The 9,466-nt window shown below is 53.5% G+C and overlaps 2 long non-coding RNA genes across 5 annotated transcripts; both read right to left on the bottom strand.

Annotated features, from left to right (window-relative positions):
* Positions 1-468: 468 nt before the first annotated feature.
* Positions 469-3,121, bottom strand: LOC136305333 (uncharacterized). 2 transcript variants are annotated; one of them, XR_010725268.1, is made up of 5 exons: positions 3,038-3,121; positions 2,875-2,953; positions 1,641-2,797; positions 874-1,096; positions 469-712 (listed from the first exon to the last, which is right to left on the bottom strand). It is a non-coding gene; the product is annotated as an uncharacterized lncRNA (long non-coding RNA). The 2 variants fall into 2 exon arrangements; XR_010725269.1 differs by having other exon boundaries at positions 1,710-2,797.
* A 905-nt stretch (positions 3,122-4,026) lies between these two features.
* LOC136305339 (uncharacterized) lies at positions 4,027-7,536 on the bottom strand. Of its 3 annotated transcripts, XR_010725278.1 has the most exons (6): positions 7,279-7,536; positions 7,081-7,198; positions 5,980-6,155; positions 5,823-5,877; positions 5,690-5,732; positions 4,027-5,491 (listed from the first exon to the last, which is right to left on the bottom strand). It is a non-coding gene; the product is annotated as an uncharacterized lncRNA (long non-coding RNA). The 3 variants fall into 3 exon arrangements; XR_010725276.1 differs by having other exon boundaries at positions 5,980-7,198; XR_010725277.1 differs by lacking the exon at positions 7,081-7,198.
* Between the last annotated feature and the right edge of the window lie 1,930 nt (positions 7,537-9,466).

The raw sequence follows: 9,466 nt of genomic DNA, 5'->3' as shown, positions 1-9,466 counted from the left end.
TGCTGAATAGCTCCTGCTTTACCAACATGAATTTGGTAAATTTCCTTGGAAATGTGCCCTACAATGTACAAAAACTCCAATTAGGATGGAAAACTGGAAAAAAAAATATATTCTCTTACTAGAATCAGAGAGAGAAAAAACATCAAATAAAAGGAAGAAATAACATCTAAATCCCAGCTTGCCTGGAAAACAAGCTTAGGCATTTCTAACACTGCAAACTTTTGGAACAGTCATCAAGTTGGTGGAAGTTCATGGAACAACAAATTTAAATCTGCTTCCTCTGCTCTAAGTTTAAAGGGAAGTGGAAATTCAACAGGTCCAGCTACTCCTATCCAAGAATGATCTGTGTTTTGTGGGAGTAACAATGCAAAGAAACTCGAATCTTACTTGTATTTGACATCGGAAACTCTCAGCAGAGTTGGGAAGTTTCAGTGGAACAAAAGCACCACACTTCCTGCAATAACAAAATTGGACTCGGCAAGTCAGGAATTTTATTTACACATCCACGGACGAGGAGGGGGATGACACCAGGAATACACTCCAGCTGAAAGCAAGGATTTATTGGAAAAGGCAGGAAATCAAACTGACAGTCTCTGTCCAGTTATGGCCAGGCAATTATCCAGGAGTCAGAAAGAAAAGTGGGAACCTTGGACTGGGATAAGGCCTTCCAGTGGCTTCACTTCCTACTGGCTCTCTCCTTTTTGCCCACAACCTGCAAGAGGAAAAACAACAGGAATAAAGTCTCAAACAGGATGGCCTTGGTCCAGGCAGACTGAAATGCAGCTCCCAGGGAGGGAGGCCAGGCTGTGCCTCGGGGAGCTCCGGGAATCTGGGATTGCCCGTGGGATTCAAGGGCTGGAAAAGCACACCCACCTGCCAGGTTCAGTGCTGGGACAGAGCAAGGCCGGGGCTCGGGGGCAGCAGTTAGAGCTGGGACTGCAGGAGAACACCCCAAACCCGGGTTAAACATCCGGCACGACACGCAGCACGCTCCGGGAGAAACTCGGGCGGGAGAAGCCCCGGGATGCTCCACGTTCCTTGCCCTTGGCAGCTGTGCCAGGGCCTCCCTCAGAATGCTGACCTCACCGTGCAGCTCCTACAAAACAGGAGAACTTATGGGAATCGCCCAGAATCCCTGGACTTCCAGTTATTAAGAACCACAGCTGCAGCGAAAGGTGCCCAAACTCTACTGCAAACCAGCAGGTCTGAGGAGACACAGGACTTTATTCCAGAGGTGGCATGTTGGTGTTACTACTTTAAGCTCCTGCCGCTAGAACATATTTGTACCATAAATTCATTATTGAGGCAGCTAAATTGAAATTAGATTTTTTACAGTAAAGTCAGCCAAAAAAGAGAGTCTCAAAAATAGGATATAGGCCGCACAGTTATTCAAAAAAAAAGTTCTCATTCATGAGCATAACCTGCCAGCCTCTCATGTTTTCAGTCCTTACCATTTATTTTTACCAAGGTGATGATTAAAACCTTGTCAAAAGCTCAAAAAAAAAAAAAAATCCAGGACAAGGCAGGTGTTTTCCCAAGTACCCTCAGTGTGGAGCTGTGTCAGCCACAAGTGTTTGCTCCCTCAGCCCAGCCCGGAGCAGGCTCCAGCTGCTGCCCAGGGGGGTTACCAAGGGACTCACTTGTTTGAAGCTGTAAACGCAGGTGGCCTGCACTGGAGTGCCAATAAATGTGAAATGTGTGACTCTCACATTGAATAGCGATCGATCTTCTCAGGGGAGCCCCTCACCCAGGATGGGGGGCTCTGCCACGGATTTCATCCCTCTGCATCTGAAACAAAGTCAGGACAACAGTCAGAGTGCTGCAGGATACCTTGACAGCTCCACACATCTTGTGGCAATCTAGGAATACCCTCTACAGTCTAACCACACCCCACATCACAAATTTTAAAGTCCCTGGGACTCGTCCTATTACCCCCTACACCCAGACTGAGCAGCAAGGCAGAGCAGCTCCGGGCCAAACACACACCAACACCCGTGACACAGCACAGGACAAACGAGGGGACGCAACAGGGACAGAAAACTCTGGGCAAGAAGAATAACCCTGAGGGTCCAGAGAACTTGGAATGAGATGACCGAGGTGAGACGGAAGGTGAGCTGGCCAGGCTCAGAGAACCCTGCAGGAACAAGATGCCATCGGGATGACTTATCCCAAGAAACACAGAGATGGATGCCTGAGAATCCTACGGTCAGAATCCTTGACCTGTCTTTGCATTCTCACAAGACCTAACCCGCCAGAATGGATCAGGGCGGTGCACGGCTGTCAGTACAGCTCAGAACAAGACCTGAAAAGGCATCGGACTGGATGCTTGTGAAGAGAGATGGATTCTGATGAGTGTCCGAGCAGCTGAGGCAAAGGCACCCGGCTGAGGAGCACAGAGATCAGAAATGCTAAGACTGATGCCAGGGGTTTTGACAGGCCCCTGAAAGGACTAAAGGAAAAGACAAGACACCAAACAGACAGAGTGCACAACAGACAAGTGACACAACACACACCAGGACTGCTCTGCCCTGCACACCTCAGCACTGACATGAAAAATGAGACTTTCCCTTCATGTAGCCTAAGGGGTCACATCTTGGTGCCCCCAACTCCAAATCTGACTTAAAAAACCCCTCCCGGTGATCCCTGCCCTGGCATCCTGCTTTCATCCCCTCTGTGAGCCATCACCCTCCACTTATCTCTCAGGCATCCAGGGAGGCAAATCCCTGCCAGGTCCAAAGAAGGCCGCCTCTCCCTCAGGGAAACTCCTGCTGTCGCCGGGCTGCTGTCTCTTAGTCAGCTACAATAAAGAAAACCAAACATGAATGCGTGATCTTAGCAGCCCATCACCCAAACCCCGACAATTCTGCTACTCACTGTCTCCTAAGCTTGCCTGTGTCCTCGGCCCCGCGCTTCAGCTGCGCTCAGAGGCCAACGCCGGCGTCGCAGGGTCTGCCTGGGTAAAGAGCAGACAAGGTGACGTGGCAGCGCTGGAACTTGAGGGGACCCTCCCTCCTCCTCCTTCTCCTCCCTGACTCACCTCAACTCCTCGGCCGTTATCCAAGCCTACCTGGATGGGGCCTTCACAAGGAGAAGATCAAGGCTCCATCACAGACTCCTGGAATGCTCCCGGAGGGCTCACGGGTGAGGTGACCCGGGTCTGTCGTCCGGTTGGTGAGAGGGGAGCTCGGCCTCCTGCGAGTGGACTCCCTAAAACACACAATAACGGAGGCTTAGAGTTGCACCAGCGAGTGAGGCTTGAACAATAGCAACGGCTTCTGTCCACCCGTCACTGCTCACCTCGCCCACGTCAGCTTGACTGCTGAGATCCGGCTTCACCACCTAAAAATAAAGACAAAGAACAGAGCTGTAACACAGCCATCATTTACACCTCCCCTGCAAACAGAAACAGGGACTGACCTTCTCAGGGGAGCCCCTCACCCAGGATGGGGGGCTCTGCCACAGATTTCATCTCTCTGCATCTGAAAGAAAGTTCGGACAAAAGTCAGAGTGCTGCAGGATACCTTGACAGCTCCAGACATCTTGTGGCAATCTAGGAATACCCTCTACAGGCCTACTACACCCCACATCACAAACTTCAAGCCCCCGGCACTATTACCCTCGTACCCCTACACCCAGACTGAGCAGCAAGGCAGAGCAGCTCCGGGCCAAACACACACCAACACCCGTGACACAGCACAGGACAAACGAGGGGACGCAACAGGGACAGAAAACTCTGGCAAGAAGAACGACCCTGAGGGTCCAGAGAACTCGGAATGAGATGACCGAGGTGAGACGGAAGGTGAGCTGGCCAGGCTCAGAGAACCCTGCAGGAACAAGATGCCATCGGGATGACTTATCCCAAGAAACACAGAGATGGATGCCCGAGAATCCTACGGTCAGAATCCTCCACCTGTCTTTGCATTCTCACAAGACCTAACCCGCCGGAATGGATCAGGGCGGTGCACGGCTGTCAATACAGCTCAGAACAAGACCTGAAAAGGCATCGGACCGGATGCTTGTGAAGAGAGATGGATTCTGATGAGTGTCCGAGCAGCTGAGACAAAGGCACCTGGCTGAGGAGCACAGAGATCAGAAATGCTAAGACTGATGCCAGGGGTTTGGACAGGCCCCTGAAAGGACTAAAGGAAAAGACAAGACACCAAACAGACAGAGTGCACAACAGACAAGTGACACAACACACACCAGGACTGCTCTGCCCTGCACACCTCAGCACTGACATGAAAAATGAGACTTTCCCTTCATGTAGCCTAAGGGGTCACATCTGGGACATCCCCAGCTCCAAACCCGACTCAAAAAATCCCTCCCAGTGATCCCTGCCCTGGTACCCCACTTTCATCCCCTCCCTAGTTCCGAGCCCTCCACTTATCTCTCAGACGTCTGGGGAGGTGAATCCACGCTGGGCCCCAAAGAGGGCTGCCTCTCCTTCAGGGAAATTCCTCCTGTCACTGGGCTGCTGTCTCATAGTCAGCTACAATAAAGAAAACCAAATATCAAAGCATAATCTTAGCTGCACATCAGCCAAAAACCAGCAGCTCTGCTACTCACCGTCTCTTAAGCAGCACCGGGTCCTCGGGCCCCGTGCGTGCTTCAGCTGAGCTCGGAGGCCGACGCTCGCAGCGCCAAAGCCTTAGAGGCATTACTGGCACCGAGCCCACCCACCGTGGCCTCCATTAGGGCTGTGAGCATCCCCGGTTAGAGCAGGACAGGAACGCAGGGTGGACATCCCCGGTGAACCTCAACCCTGTGGACTCTGCCCCACCACTGTCACTTCCTGCCTGGCCCTAGCTTAGGGCTACTGCCTGCACCTCTCAGGACTTCTGGCCTTGTCTTGCGTTAGGATTGCTGCCGGCACCTGCTCTCAGGGAAACAGTGTTGGCAGCAGCGCTGTGAGGGCTGGTATACCTGTACTCTGACTTGTATCCTAGGCTGTACCCCCGATTTTCACTGTGTGTTCTCTAGACCTCGAGTCCTTTACTTCTCAAGCCCTCCTTCAGCCTCTGTGTGCCACTGTAAACTCCCCCTGCTGAACCCTACTAACCCTACGCCTTGCAACTGGCATTGCTCCTAATCAGGACACTCCTGGGCCAGGAATCCCCTGCTGCAGCCTAACCCTGTGGACTCTAAAAGAAGGCCAATAATGTGAAGCTCCCTAGAACATGGAGATGGGTCAGAACTGCCCCGCCCAGCAAAGGCTCTGGTGATGCTGAGGAGAAACCCTCACCCTTTACTTTTGAAGGGACCACCCCACTAGGGCCTTCTCTTCTAAGGTAACTTTAAATCACCTCCCGGGACTGAAAAGGTTTTTTCCCTTCTCCTGACCACCAGCCCCAACACTTAGCTTTTGGAACACGAGTGGAACGTCCGTCCTCGACAGAAATGAACATGTCGGCACCGCAGACGTCGACGTGTTCTCAGCATCCGCTTTGGGGCTGCCATATCCAGACTTTGTCTCCGCACCTCCTCGCGCTACCTAGGATCACGAAACAGGAAATGTGACTATCCCCCTCCAGAAGAGTAATCCCCAGGGCTCCTCTGCACTGCTGCCCCAGCTCCCCCTCAGATCTTCACTCCGCTCCAGAGGCTGACAGGAGTGGACCCAGCAAAAGGAAAAAGTAAATGCTGAGCACATCGCTCACCTATGGGTCACCCTGCCTAAAGGGCAACTCACCGGCTCTCTCTATTCCTTAGCACGCCTGGGACAGCAGTGGCACCTGCAAAGAAACAAAAGAAGCAAAAAATCATGCTGAGTTACTGTGAAACAGCAACCTCCCCAGTCTGACTGAAGCATGCCACAAGTATACCTTAATGCTGCACCCATCTGGCCTCTGGGGCCAGCACATCTGGCAAGGGGACAACCTAAAGTAAAAAAAAAAAAAAAGAACAGTGAATGCTTAGAGTTGCACCAGCAAGTGAGACTTGAACAATAGCAACTGCTTCTATCCACCAGTCACTGCTCACCTTGCCCACGTCAGCTTGACTGCTGAGATCCAGCTCCACCTCTGGGAATTCCTTGCTGTCACCAGACTGCTGTCTCTTAGTCAGGTACCGTAGAGAAAACCAAATGCTGATGTACAATCTCAGCAGATCTGTTGGCCGGTCAGTGAGGGGGTCTCCCTGTAATACCAGTGGACCACCTAAAACACACAAACAATAATGGAGGCTTACAGCTGCACCAGAAACACCACTACCCTGACCACACAAATACATGAATACTAGAAAAGAAAAAACAAAAAATAATGCAGCAAAAAAAGCCAACTCTTATTACTATAAGTCCAACTACCAAATATAATAAAAATAACCCCCATGTCCAATCCCCTCAAAAAACCTTCAAAATATATACCTGCAACCCCCTCAATCCTAAAACTAAAAGATCCATTCAACTATAAACAGCATCTCCCAAATTTTCCATAATTATAGAACACACACTAAAACCAAACAAGCTAAATAAATAAATCCCTGTAATACAATAAACAATAATTGAATTATAAATATTAGAAAACCCTAATAAATTAGCTACATCACACTACCCCAAACCCATCAAAACAAATACTACACACTCACCATAATAAAAACCACCACCAAATAAATAAAAACCTCCTTTACATCTCACACTACAGCCAATTACACCATTGTAAACCTTAGAAAACACACCCTCAAAAAACACTGTATCTCACCAAAAACAATTCAACAAAACTCAGTTCAAAAATACTCTGACCGACATGTAAACTACAAAACCTAACACGAAAAAGAAACCATATCTCTCACCATACACCATCTACAAACAAGATAAAGCTACACAATAAATCATTCAAAGCCACTAAACAGAAAAAATAGCCCTACCCAACTTGAATCCCTACATATCACACACAAAACCCCAATACCACGTATCAGAAGTCTAGCAAAAAAAGCTACTTAAATTAATTCTACCTCAAATACAAACAACCCCTCCAACAAAGTTATCCTCACTCAAAAACCAAATTACACATAACATCAAAAATCAGACAAAACACTACACGCCACCCAAGAGCATAATACTTAATAAAAACCACATAGAAATACCACAACTCATTAAAAATCCAGGTGGAAAGTTTTCTTCAGTTTGAATACTGACAACCACAGAAGAAGAGTTTCTTCACTGAATTTGAACTCCTTTTCTCTCCATAACTCCTTTTATTTCCTGGGAGCACCACAGAGAAATTAGTAAGACAAAGCTGCAAAGAAAAAAAAAATCTCCCCTACAAACCCATGCTGGCTTACCTGCTACTGCTGTCCGGCACAAAGAAACCCCCCACACCCACGTGCTCCTGCAGGCGCTGTAAGAAGCTTTCCCACCACCGCAGAAACCACGCTGAGCTCCTCACGGCCCGATGCCAAAGTGAACTCGGGCTCCTCTATTAAACCGCCCCCGGCTAGAACCGGCCCCTCATTATCCTTTACAGCTCACACTTGTGGCGGCTCTGCTGCCCTCCTCATCCTGACGGTCACACCTGGGGCTGCTCTGTCCCCTCACCATCCTGTGACAGCTCTCACCTGCAGCTGCTGCCAGCCCGAGTGTCGGGGCAGGGGAAGAGGGGACTTGTGCTCATCCCCGGAGAATTCGTTGTCCGCACCTGACGCGCTGGGGCACCGGGCTTTCCTTGATAGGGATAACGACCCCTCTTCTCCTGCACGTGCCCAAGGCTGAAACTGGGATTCCACCTCCTAAATTCCGTATGTGTGAGGGTCATAATCCCCAAGGAAATCCCCCCGCAATCGTTACCCTCCATTTACAATTTTTCCTTTGGAATCGTTGCTAACTTGTCTTTCTGTGCAAGGGTTCCAAACGTTCATTGGGAGTTCAGTAGCCGGGTTGGTTTGTTTATAACTTAGCTGACAATCCCAGGCTAAATCCAAACACCCAGAGATACAGGGAAATATGGAGACAGTTTATAAATATTGCCCAACCCTTACCCTGAATTCTTCATCACACATCCTCGGAGCAGATTTACTCCATCCTTTCTTCCCAGCAGCACCTCTCCAGCACAAATCTCACTTCTCACAACTGTTTCTTCCCACAAACCAAACAGAAATCTACTACGAGGCGAGGCGGGGAGGGGCGAGGCCGGTCTCGGGGCAGAGCCCCTGGGCCCTCAGGGCGGGCCGGGGGGACCGGAGCAGAGCCCGGGCCGGGTTGGAGCCGGAGCCGGTCTGAGGGCGGAGGCCCCGGGCCCTCAGCGCGGGCCGGGGGGCGGGGGCGGTTCCCGGGGCCCGCTGTCCAATCAGCACTGCCGATGCCTCAGCGAGCCCGCCAATCGCGGGGATTCAAAAGGGTGGCGGAAGTAGCTGCTGCTCTATGGGCTCGGTGTGGAACGCCCCGGTGGGGTCCCGGCGCCGTGCACTTGGGACCCGCCCCGCGCCCCTGAAGCCGCGCCCCCGGTACTGCCCGGCCCCGGCTGCCTCCGGGCCCCGCCTCACAGAGCCCCGGCTCCGCCCCGGCTCCGCCCCGACCCCGCCCCGGCTCCGCCCCTGCTCCACCCCGAGCCCGCCCCGGCTCCGCCCCGAGCCCGCCCCGGCTCCGCCCAGAGCCCGCCCCGGCTCCGCCCCGGCTCCGCCCCTGCTCCGCCCCGAGCCCGCCCCGGCTCCGCCCCGAGCCCGCCCCGGCTCCGCCCCGAGCCCGCCCCGGCTCCGCCCCGAGCCCGCCCCGGCTCCGCCCAAAGCCCGCCCCGGCTCCGCCCCGGCTCCGCCCAAAGCCCGCCCCGGCTCTGTCCCGAGCCCGCCCCGGCTCCGCCCCGAGCCCGCCCCGGCTCCACCCCGGCTCCGCCCCGAGCCCACCCCGCCTCCGCCCCGAGCCCGCCCCGGCGCCCCGCGCTGCCCGGGATGGGGGCGGGACCATCGCCCGCGGCCCCGCCCCGCCCCTCGAAGCTGAGCCGAGCCGAGGTTGCTCGCGGCCCTGCGAGGAGCCAGGCGGGGCCGGGAATGGGAGCGGGCGTTCTGGTTCGGGTCCTGTCAGTGTCGGCTGCGGCTCCCGAGCGGTGCGGCCCCCCTCGGCGGGCGGGCTGTGGGTCTCGGGGCCTGAGGACCGGGCTGGCGTTGCGGTCGGGATCGGGACCGGGATCGCTGCGGGCGGCAGGAGCCGCTCCTGCTCCGCCTGCAGCCGGAGCTGCGCTGGAGTCCTGGCGGGGCTCTGGGCACGTGAGGACGGCGGCGGCGATTTCCTCTGATAACCTCTGATATCGACCCCCCCACAGCATCATTGATCCCCACCCGAGTGTCACTGACCCCCCCCAATGTCATTGATGCCCCCCCAATATTCCATTGATCTTCCCTCAGCGTCGCTGACCCCCCCCAAAATTCCATTGATCCCCTCCACTTGATCCCGCCCTTTTTCTCCCCTCACGTTTCCCGCCCTTTTTCTCCCCTCACGTTTCCCGCCCTTTTTCGTGGGGAACCACCCCTGAGGGGTCCT

This window comes from Chamaea fasciata, unplaced genomic scaffold, assembly GCF_029207755.1.
Source record: "Chamaea fasciata isolate MVZ Bird 193981 ecotype frontalis unplaced genomic scaffold, bChaFas1.0.hap1 SCAF_370, whole genome shotgun sequence".
Classification (NCBI taxonomy): Eukaryota; Metazoa; Chordata; class Aves; order Passeriformes; family Sylviidae; genus Chamaea; species Chamaea fasciata.
The sequence above is the reverse complement of the archived record's forward strand: the minus strand, read 5'-3'. Positions and strand labels throughout refer to the sequence as shown.